This window comes from Molossus molossus, unplaced genomic scaffold (assembly GCF_014108415.1).
Source record: "Molossus molossus isolate mMolMol1 unplaced genomic scaffold, mMolMol1.p scaffold_m16_p_7, whole genome shotgun sequence".
Taxonomy (NCBI): Eukaryota; Metazoa; Chordata; class Mammalia; order Chiroptera; family Molossidae; genus Molossus; species Molossus molossus.
The window spans coordinates 69170974-69183179 of record NW_023425401.1 but is presented as its reverse complement, the minus strand read 5'-3'; positions in this window follow the sequence as shown (position 1 = coordinate 69183179).

Here is a 12206-nt window from a genome sequence, read left to right as displayed (position 1 = left end):
CTCCCACTCTGGTGAGACCATCAGAGGTAATGACAACTGCTCTTTCACACACTTCAGTGTTCTAATCGAACAATTCGAGCCCATTACTCCCTTCCTTGATGGTCTTTGAGCCTCTTCTGCTTCTTTAAGATAAGTTTAGCACACAAACTAAGCTTTGTTAACCATTCATCTACTGATGGGTACTTGGGCTGTTTCCAGATATTAGATATTGTAAATAGTGATGCTATGAACATAAAGGTACATATATAATTTCTGATTGGTGTTTCATGGTGCTTAGGGTATATTCCTAGAAGTGGGATCACTGGGGCAAATGGAAGGTCAATTTTTAATTTTTTGAGGTAACACCATATTGTTTTCCATAGTGGCTGCACCAGTCTGCATTCCCACCAGTAGTGTACTAGAGTCCCCTTTTCTCCACACCCCTGCCAACACTTGTTGTTTGATGATTTGTTGTGTGAGGTGATACCTCATTGTTGTTTTAATTTGCATCTCTCTAATGATAACTGATATTGAGAATTTCTTCATATGTCTCTTGGCCATTCGTATTTCCTGTTTGAAGAGGTGTCTATTCAGCTCCTCCGCCCATTTTTTAATTGGGTTCTTTGTCTTCCTTTTGTTGAGTTGTATGAGTATTCTACATACTTTGAAAATTAACCCCTTATCTGATGTATCATTGGCAATGATGTTCTCCCATATAGTGAGTTGCCTTTCTATTTTGATGGTTGTTTCTTTTGCTATGCAGAAGCTTTTTAGTTTGATGTACTTGTATGAGTTCATTTTCTCCTTTGTTTCTGTTGCCTTAGGTGATGTATCAGTGAAAATTGTGCTGTGTATGATGTCTGAAATTTTGTTGCCTACATTTTCTTCTAGAATTTTTATGAATTCATGGGTCATATTTAAGTCTTTTATCCATTTTGAGTTTATTTTTGTGTATGGTGTAAGTTAATGGTCTAAATTAATTAATTAATTTATTTATTTATTTATTTATTTATTTATTTATTTTTGCATGTAGCTGTCTAATATTCCCAACACCATTTATTAAAGAGGCTTTCTTTACTCCACTGTATGCTCGTGCCAACTTTGTCAAATATTAATTGAGTATATTGCGTTGGGTCCACTTATGGGTTCTCTATTCTGTTCCCCTGGTCTATATGCCTGTTATTCTGCCAGTACCAGGCTGTTTTGATTACAGTCACTTTGTAGTATAACCTGATATCTGGTATTGTGATCCCACCTGCTGTGTCCCAAATTGCTGTGGTGATTCAGGGTCTTTTTTTATTCCATATAAACTTTGGAAGTATTTGTTCTACTTCTGTGAAATATGTTGTTGGTATTTTGATGGAAATTGCATTTAATATATAGATTGCTTTGGGTAATATGGACATTTTAATGATATTAATTCTTCCAATCCATGAACAAGGTAGGTGCTTCCATGTTTTCATATCTCCCTTTATTTCTTTTTCAATGTTCTGTAGTTTTCTGCAAATAGGTCCTTTACTTCTTTAGTTAAGTTTATTCTTATATATCTTAATTTTTTGGCCACAATGGTAAGTGGGATTGTTTTATGAGTTTCTCTTTCTGTGAGTTCATCATAGCTGTATAAGAATGCCATCGATTTCTTCATGTTAATTTTGTATCTTACTACATTGCCAGAATTATTTATTAAGTCTAGTAGACTTTTAATGGAGTCTTTAGGTTTTCTATGTATAATATCATGTCATCTACAAATAATGACAGTTTCAGTTTCTCCTTTTCACTTTGGATCCCATTTATTCGTTCATCCCATCCCATTGCTGAGGCTAAGATGTCCACTACTATGTTAAATAAAACTGATAAAAGTGGGCATCCTTGTCTTGTTCCTGTTCTTAAGGAAAATGCTTTTAGATTCTGCCCATTCAGTATGATGTTGGCTGCAGGTCTTTAATTAATGGCCTTTATTATTTCGAGGAATGATCCATCTATTCCCACATTGCAAACTTTTTTTATCAGAAATAGATGCTGGATTTTGTCAAATGCTTTTTGAGCATCTATTGATATGATCACGTGGTTTTTATTCTTCATTTTGTTTATGTGGTGTATCACTTTCATCGATTTGCAAATATTGTACCAGCCTTGCATCCCTGGGATGAATCCCACTTGGTCATGGTGAATAATGTGTTTGATGTATTGCTGGATCCGATTTGCTAGTATTTGGTTTAGGATTTTGGCATCTATGTTAACAGGGATATTGGCCGGTAGTTTTCTTTGTTTGTAGTGTCTTTTTCTAATTTTGGAATTAGAATTATGCTGGCTTCATAAAAGAGTTTGGAAGTTTTCCTTTTTCTTAAATTTTTTGAAATAGTTTGAGAACAATGGGTGTTAGTTCTTTTTTGAATGTTCGGTAAAACTCCCCCGTGAAGCCATCGGGGCCTGGGCTTTTGTTTGCTGGGAGAGTCTTGATTACCTCTTCAATTTCCAGTTGTTATTGGTCTGTTCAAATTTTCTATCTCTTCCTGGTCCAATTTTTCTAAAAATTTGTCTGTTTTGCTTAGATTGTCAAATTTGTTGCCATATAATTGTTTACAGTAGCTGTTAACGATCTTTTGTAATAATGTGACGTCAGTTGTTACTTCTCCTCTTTCATTTTCGATTATGTGTATTTGGGTTCTCTCTCTGTTTCTAGGTGAGTCGAGCTAAGGGTCCATCAATCTCATTTATCTTTTCAAAAAAACAGCTCTTTGTTTCATTGATCCATTGAATTTTTTTTTTTTTTTTGGTCTCTATGTCATTTATTTCTTCTCTGATCTTTATTACTTTCAACTTTCTACTTGCTTTGGGGTTTTCCTTTTGATACCTTCTAATCCTTTAAGTTGTGAGGTTAGACAGTCAATTAAAAGTTTTTCTTGTATCTTGAGATAGTGCCATGAACTTCCCTCTCAGAACTGCTTTTGCTGCATCCCATAGATTTTGTGTTGTTGTGTGTTCATTTTCATTGGATTCCAGGAAGTTTTAATTTCTGCTTTGATCTACATGGTAAAGCATTCAATGTTTAATAACATGCTATTTAGCATTTATGTGTTCCAATGTCCTTGCATGTTTTTGTTGCAATTGATTCCTACTTTCATGCCACTGTAATCTGAGAAGATGCTTGATATGATTTCAATCTTTTTGGACTTGTAAAGATTTAATTTGTGCCCTAACATGTAATCTATCTTTGAGAATGTCCCATGTGCACTTGAGAAGAATGTGAATTCCTTAGTTTTGGGGTGTAATTCTCTGTAAATATCTATTAAATTCCTTTGGTCTAGTGCTTAAATTAAAGTCTCTGTTTCCTTACTAATTTTTTGTCTAGAGGATCTATCCAGTGGTGTCAACATGGTGTTGAAATCTCCTGCTATGATTGTATTACTGTCAATTTCTCCTTTGAAGTTCTCCAGAAGATTTTTAATATATTTTGGTGCTCCTATATTGGGTGCATATATATTTATCAAGGTTATATCTCCCTGTTGAATAATCCTTTCAATGTTATGCAGTGGCCTTCTTTGTCTGTAGTTCAGACCTTCATTTTGAAATCTATTTGATCATATATGAGTATTGCAACCCCAGCTTTTTTTGCTTTCGATTTTCTTGGAAGATGTTTTTCCATCCCTTCAGTTTCAAATTATGTGAGTCTTCTGTTGTGAGGTGGGTCTCTTGTAAACAACATATAGATGAGTCATGCTTTCTTATCCAATCAGCTACTCTGTGTCTTTTTATCAGAGCATTCGGTCCATTTACATTTAAGGTAATTATTGATATGTACCTATTTATTGCCATTTTTGTTTAGTGTGCTTATATTTTTTCTTCTTATTTCTTCTACTAATTACAGTAGTCTTTTTAACCTTGTTTTCAGTGCTGGTTTGGTGATAATGTATTCCCTTAGCCTTTTTTTGTCTGGGAAGCTCTTTATTTGACCTTGTATTTTGAATGACAGCCTTGCTGGGTAGAGTAGTCTAGGATTTAGATCCTTATTTTTTATGACCTGGATTACTTCATGCCATTCCTTTCTTGCCTATAGTATTTCTGTTGGGAAAGCTGAGAGCCTTATGAGGTTTTGTTTGTAGGTAAACTGTTGCTTATTTTTGCTGCTTTTAGGATTCTCTCTGTGTCTTTAATTTTTGGCATTTTGATTACTATGTGTCTTGGTGTGGGCCTGTTTGGGTTCTTCTTACTTGGGGCTCTCTATGTTTCTTGAACTTGAATGCCTTTTTCTTTTACCAAATTGGGGAAGTTTTCTGTCAATATTTTTTCGAATATATTCTATAACCCTTGCTCATTTTCTTCTTCTTTGGGGACTCCTATGAGGCGTATATTATAACATTTCCAGTTGTCCCACAGTTCTCTTAAGCTGTCTTCCTGTTTTTTAATCCCTTTTTTCTTTTGGTTTTCTGATTATTTGATTTTTTCTACCCTGTCTTCTAATTTACTGATCCGGTCCTCAGCTTCCTCTGCTCTGCTGTTTAGACCTTCCAATGTGTTCTTTATTTCTGATATGTCATTCTTCATTTCTTCTTGGCAGTTTTTAATTTGCAATTGGTTGATTTTCAATATCCCTATGTCCTTCCTAATGTTGAGCTTCCTCTAGATCATGGCTCTGAATTCTAGCTCTGTTAACGTGCCTAACTGCTCCACATTTATCTCTTCTTCAGTAGTGGTCTCTTGTTCTTTCATTTTGCTTGTGTTTCTGTGTTTCACCTTTTTGGCTATCACAGTGGGCTTTGGAGCCTGCCAAATTTTCTCTGTGGGTGTTGGTGTTCTGCTGTTCATGGCTCACTCTCCTGGGTTTAAATGAGCGAGGGAGGACCCACATTAAACACCACTGTCAAGTCTTACTTTTCTGGTTAGTCTTGCTAGCCCAGGAATGGTACACTTCTTGTCTAGCTTTTTGCCTGGAGGCTATCAGTAGTGATTACTTGATGAGTTGTACATTGCAAGTTGAATGAATAACTCCCTCAGGTGCTAAACATAAGGGGATTTCCAGAGTGTGGGGCAGATGCTGATTGTTAGTGAGCCGGAATTTGCATTTCAATGGCCCACAGGTTGGGGATGAATTTCTGGAGGAAGGAGCAAGATGGCCACCGTCTTGTATGGCTGCAACTCAGCAAAGGCTCCAAGCCTCTTCCAAATCCTCAGTGTCCTCACACAGTTCCAGTACAGTCTGCCCTCCCTCTGCTTGACCCCAAGGTGAGTGGCTGTGGCTATTTAAGCTTCTGTCCAGGCTCTGCGCTGTGGAGCCACTTGGGAGTTTAACCCAAGGGAGCAGTTTACAGCTAAGGCCACTGCTGTGTGTGGGCTCCAGCCTCCCACTCGCACCTCCTCAATCCTACCAGGATCGAGTCAGAGTCTCAGGTTATATGATCCTTTCAAGATGCTTTTCTGTTGTTTTTTCTTGTCAATTTGTCTGTGTTTTAGTTGTAATTTCAGTTTTGTCCTGGGAGATGGTCTGTGTAGCTTCCATTCACTTCACCACCATTTTGGAATCTCGCAAGTCTCCACTTTGGACTCAATTCCTCTTCAGTCCTTCTGTACCTTCGTCATAATTTACTCAGTCACCTAAACCACCTACCTTCTCTCTGATTCATCAAATCATTATTCAAGGCCCAGCTGAAGTGCTAACTTCCTAGTTACATCTTTTCAGCTACACCACTCTCTCCCTTTACACCACAATTTATTTATCCATTTATTCATCAGTCAACACTTAGATTGTTTTCATATCTTGGCTATTGAAAATAATATTACAAAGAACATGGGGGTGTATGTATTCTTTTGAGTTAGTGTTCTTGTTTTCTTCAGATAAATACTGAGAAGTGGGATTGCTGGATCATATGGTAGTTCTATTTTTAATTGTTTTTTCAAGGGATCTCCATACTGTTTTCCATAGTGGATATGGCATTTTACATTCCTACCAACAGAGAAGAAAGATTTTCTTTTCTCCACATGCTTGCCAACACTTAGGCTTTCTTGTCTTTTTTATAATAGCCATTCTAACAGGTGTGAGGTAATAGAAGATTGTGGTTTTGGTTTGCATTTCCCTGATGATTAATAATTTTGAGGACATTTTCATGTACCTGTTGGCCATCTATATGGCTTCTTTGGAAAAAATATGTATTCAGACAATTTGCCCATTATTTAGTCTATTCATTCTTTTATTTTTTATTTTACGTTACATTCAATATTGTTTTGTATTATTTTCAGATGTACATCAAAGTGATTAAACACTTATAAACTTTACAGGGTGCCCCTCCAATACATTAAGTACTCACCTGGTCTTGTACATAAGCATTGCTATATTATTGACAATATTCCATATACCACAGTGTTATTACCAATTTGTACTTCTTAATTCCTTCAATTCTTTCATCCAGCCCCAACTATCAACCATGAGTCTCTTGTCTGGATATGAGTTTTTTTAATTGCTTGTTTCATTTTGTTCTTTATTTTTATTTTATGAATTAATTTTTATTACAGGTGTTTCTCCTTTTCCCCCCAATGATTCCACCTTCCCCCTCCCTCCCCGCCCTGCCCACAGTTTGTTGTCCATGTCCACTATTCATGCATACATGCATATAAGTTCTGTGGTTTATCTCTCCCCTACCATCCCCTCTTCTTGGGATTGTCAGTCTGTACCCCACCTCCACGTCTCGGGGACTCCCCCATCCCTCAAACTGTTATGTTCATTATATTCCATAAATAAGTGAGATCATATGATACTTGTCCTTCTGTTTGGCTTGTCTCTATCAGGATGATACTCTCCAGGTCTCACCATGTAATCTCAAAGGACAAGACATCTTTCTTTCTTACAGCTGCATAGTACTCCATTGTGTATATGTATCACTGCTTTTTTTATCCATTCGTCTACTGATGGACACTTGGGCTGTTTCCAGATCTTAGCTATTGTAAATAGTGCTGCTACAAAAATGGGGGTACATATATTCTTTCTGATTGGTGTTTCAGGCTTCTTAGGTTATATTCCTAGAAGTGGGATCACTGGGTCAAATGGAAGTTCAATTTTTAATTTTTTAAGATAACATCATATTGTTTTACATAGTGGCTGCACCAGTCTGCATTCCCACCAGCAGTGTACTAGAGTCCCCTTTTCTCCACAGCCTTGCCAACACTTGTTGTTTGATGATTTGTTGATGGCAGCCATTCTGACAGGTGTGAGGTGATACCTGATTGTGGTTTTAATTTGCATCTCTCTGATGATTAGTGATGATGAGCATTTCTTCATATGTCTCTTAGCCATTTGTATATCCTGTTTGGAGAGTTGTCTATTTAGTCCCTCTGTCCATTTGTTAATTGGGTTCTTTATCTTCCTTTTGTGGAGTTGTATGAGCACTCTATCTATACTGGAAATTAACCCCTTATCTGATATATCATTGGCAATTATGCTCTCCCATACAGTGGGTAACCTCTCCATTTTGATGATTGTATCTTTCGCTGTGCAGAACCTTTTGAGTTTGATGTAGTCCCATGTGTTCATTTTCTCCTTTATTTCTATTGTCTTAGGTAATGTATCAGTGCAAATTCTGCTGCGTATGATGTCTGAAATTTTGTTGCCTACACTTTCTTCTAGGATTTTTAAGGATTCATATGTCACATTTAACTCTTTGACCCATTTTGAGTTTATTCTTGTGTAGGTTGTAAGTTGATGGTCTAGTTTCATTTTTCTGCATGTAGCTGTCCAATTTTCCCAGCACCATTTATCAAAGTGGCTGTCCTTACTTCACTGTATGCTCTTGCCACCTTTGTCAAATATTAATTAAGCACATTGCCTTGGGTCCATTTCTGGGTTCTCTGTTCTGTTCCACTAGTCTATATGCGTGTTCTTGTGCCGGTACCAGGCTGTTTTGATTACGGTGGCTCTGTAGTATAACTTGAAATCTGGTAATGTGATTCCCTCCAACTTTGTTCTTCCTTTTCAAAATTGCTATGGCTATTCGAGGTCCTTTTTGGTACCATATTAACTTTTAAAGTACTTGTTCTAATTCTGTGAAGTATGCCATTGGTATTTTGATGGGGATTGCATTGAATCTATACATTGCTTTGGGTAATATGGACAAATTAATGATGTTAATTCTCCCAATCCATAAACAGGGTATGTGCTTCCACTTTTTTATATCTTCCTCTATTTCTTTTTACAATGACCTATAGTTTTCTGCGAATAGGTCATTTATTTCTTTGCTTAAGTTTATTCCTAGGTATCTTAATTTTTTTGCTGCAATGGTAAATGAAATTGTTTTCTTAGTTTCTCTTTCTGTGAGTTCATCCTTGGTGTATAAGAATGCCATCGATTTCTTGACATTAATTTTGTATCCTGCTACTTTTCCAAATTCATTTATTAAGTCCAGTAAATTTTTGATGGAGTCTTTGGGGTTTTCTACGTATAGTATCATGTCATCTGAAAATAATGTCAGTTTCACTTCCTCCTTTCCAATTTGGATCCCTTTTATTTTTTCTTTCTGTCTAATTACTGTGGCTAAGACTTCCAGTACTATGTTAAATAAGAGTGGCAAAAGTGGGCATCCTTGCCTTGTTCCTGTTCTTAAGGGAAATGCTTTTAGTTTCTGCCCACTGAGTATGATGTTGGCTGTAGGTCTTTAATATATGGCCTTTATTATATCTAGATATGATCCTTCTATTCCCACATTGCTGAGCGTTTTTATCAGAAATGGATGCTGGATTTTGTCGAAGGCTTTTCCAGCATCTATTGATATGATCATGTGGTTTTTATTCTTCATTTTATTTATGTGGTGTATCACGTTTATGGATTCACGAATATTGTACCAGCCTTGCATCCCTGGGATGAATCCCACTAGGTCATGGTGGATAATTTTTCTGGTGTATTGATAGAGCCAATTTGCTAGTATTTTGTTCAGGATTTTGGTGTCTGTTTATCAGGGATATTGGCCTGTAGTTTTCTTTCTTTGTAGTGTCTTTTTCTGGTTTTGGAATTAGAATTATGCTGGCTTCATAAAACAAGCTTGGAAGTCTTCCTTCTTCTTGAATTTTTCGAAATAGTTTGAGGAGAATGGGTGGTAGTTCTTCTTTGAATGTTCGGTAAAACTCCCTTGTGCAGCCATCCGGGCCTGGGCTTTTGTTTGTTTGGAGAGTCTTGATTACGCCTTCAATTTCTTCTGTTGATATTGGTCTGTTCAAGCTTTCTCTCTCTTCCTGGTTCAGTTTTGAGAGACTATGTGTTTCTAGAAATTTGTCCATTTTGCTTACATTGTCAAATTTGTTGCCATATAATTGTTCATAGTAGTTGTTAACGATCTTTTGTATTTCTGTGGTGTCAATTGTTACTTCTCCTCTTTCCTTTCTGATTTTGTGTATTTGAGTTCTCTCTCTTTGTTTATTGGTGAGTCCAGCTAAGGGTCCATCAATCTTGTTTATCTTTTCGAAAATCCAGCTCATTGTTTCATTGATCCTTTGAATTGTTTATTTGGTCTCTATGTCGTTTATTTCTGCTCTGATCTTTAATATTTCCTTCCTTCTACTTGCTCTGGGGTTTTCTGTTTGTTCTCTCTCTAGTTATTTAAGTTGTGAGGTTAGATAGTCTAGTAGAGATTTTTCTCTTTTTTTGAGGTAGGCCTGTAATGCTATGAACTTCCCTCTCAGAACTGCTTTCGCTGCATCCCATAGATTTTGTGTTGTTGTGTCTTCACTTTCATTGGTTTCCATTAAGTTTTTCATTTCTTCCTTGATCTCCTTGGTGACCCATTCATTGTTTAATAACATGCTATTTAGCTTCCATGTGTTCAAATGATTTTCTATGTTCTTTTTTCAATTGATTTCTAGTTTCATGCCATTGTGACATGAGAAAATGATTGATATGATTTCAGTCTTCTTGAACTTGTAGAGACTTAGATTGTGCCCTAACATGTGGTGTATCTTTGAGAATGTCCCATGTGCACTTGAGAAGAATGTGAATTCTGTAGTTTTGGGGTATAATTCTCTGTAGATATCTATTAAATCCATTTGGTCTATTGCTTCATTTAGAGTCTCTGTTTCCTTGCTAATTTTTTGTCTAGAGAATCTATCCAGTGATGTCAGCGGGGTGTTGATGTCCCCTGCTATGATCATATTGCTATCAATTTATTCTTTGAAGTCCTCCAGAAGATTTTAAATATATTTTGGTGCTCCTATATTTGGTGCCTATATGTTTATCAAGGTTATATCTTCCTGTTGGATAGATCCTTTCAATATTATGTAGTGGTCTTCTTTGTCTCTAGATATGGCCTTCATTTTGAAATCTATTTGATCAGATATGAATATTGCTACCCCAGCATTTTTTTCCTTTCCATTTGCTTGGAAGATTTCTTTTGATCCCTTCACTTTCAATCTATGTGAGTCTTTTGTTGTGAGGTGGGTCTCTTGGAAGCAACATATAGATGAGTCATGCTTTCTTATCCAATCAACTACTCTGTGTCTTTTTATGAGAGCATTCAATCTATTTACCTTTAAGGTGATTATTGATATGTACTTATTTATTGCCATTTTTGTTTAGTGTGGTTCTATTTTCCTTCCCATTTCTCCTGCTAATTACAGCAGTCCTTTTAACATTTCTTGCAGTGCTGGTTTGGTGCTAATGTTTTCCCTTACCTTTTTTTTGTCTGAAAAGCTGTTTATTTGACCGTCCATTTTGAATGATAGCCTTGCTGGGTAGAGTAGTCTTGGATTCAATTTCTTATTTTTCATGACCTTGATGACTCATGCCATTCCCTTCTGGCCTGTAGTGATTCTTGTGAGAAGTCAACTGAGAGCCTTGTGGGGTTTCCTTTGTATGTAACCTGTTGCTTCTCTCTTGCTGCTTTTAGGATTCTCTCTTTGTCTTTAATATTTGGCATTTTAATTACTATGTGTCTTGGTTTGGGCCTGTTTGGGTTCTTCTTACTTGGGGCTCTCTGTGCTTCTTGAACTTGAATGCCTTCTTCCCTCACCAAATTAGGAAAGTTTTCTGTCACTATTTCTTTGAATATATTCTATAACCCTTGCTCATTTTCTTCTTCTTTGGGAACTCCTATGATGCGAATACTATTACGTTTCCAGTTGTCCCACAGTTCTCTTAAGCTTTCTTCCTGTTTTTATTAGTTTTTTCCTTTGGTATTCTGATTGGTTGATTTTTTCTACCCTGTCTTCTAATTCACTGATCCCATCGTCAGCTTCCTCTACTCTGGTTTTTAGACCTTCCAATGTGTTTTTCTTTTCTGAAATGTCGTTTTTAATTTCCAAATGGTTGATTTTCAACATTTCTATGTCTTACTCATGGTGCTCATGTCCTTACACATGCTGTTGAGCTTCCTCAAGATCATGGCTCTGAATTCTAGTTCTGTTAACTTATTTTACTTCACATCATTTATCTCATCTTTGGTAGAGGTCTCTTGTTTTTTCATTTGGCTTTTGTTTCTGTTTTTCACCATTTTGGCTATCACATTTGGCTTTGGAGTCTGCCAAATTTTCCCTGTGGGTGTTGGCGTTCTGCTGTTTGTCGCTCCCTCTTCTGGGTTTGGATGAGGCAGGGAGGACCCACTTTAACCACCCCTGTCAAGTCTTAACTTTTCTCTAGCTTTTTATTTTTTTGCCTGGAGGCTATTAGTAGAGGTCACCTGAAGAACCTTGGTTTCTGAGTTGCCTGAAAAACTCCCTCAGGTGCTCAGTGTAAGAAGATATCCTGAGGGTGGGGCAGATGCTAGTTGTTAATGGGCCTCAATTAACATTTCAATGGCTGCTAGGTGAGGTTGAATCTCCCAGCGAGGGGCCACCACCTCTCCCCAGGGCCCTGGGAAGGAGTAAGATGACCACAGTCCTGTGTGGCTGCACTCAGAAAAAGCTCTGAGCACCCTCCAAATCCTGAGTGCTGCCACACAGTTCCAGTCCAGTCTGCCTTCCCTCTGCTGGAGCTCAAGGTGAGTGGCTACTGGCAATTTAACCTCTGTCCAGTCTCTGTGTCATGTAGCCGCCTGGGACTTTTATCCCGAGGGCGCTGCTCCCCGCTAAGGGCAGCCGAGTCTGTGGCACAAGCCAAGGGTGTAGCACTCAGCCGAGTTTGCAGGACTTAGACACGGTCGCAGTTGAGGTGGCAGCAGCTTCCCGACGAGTCCCCTGGTCCCAGCTGAGTCTGTGTAGCACCAGCCGAGGGCTTAGTACGCAGCCGGCGCAGACGAGGCGGCAGCAGCTTCCAGCTG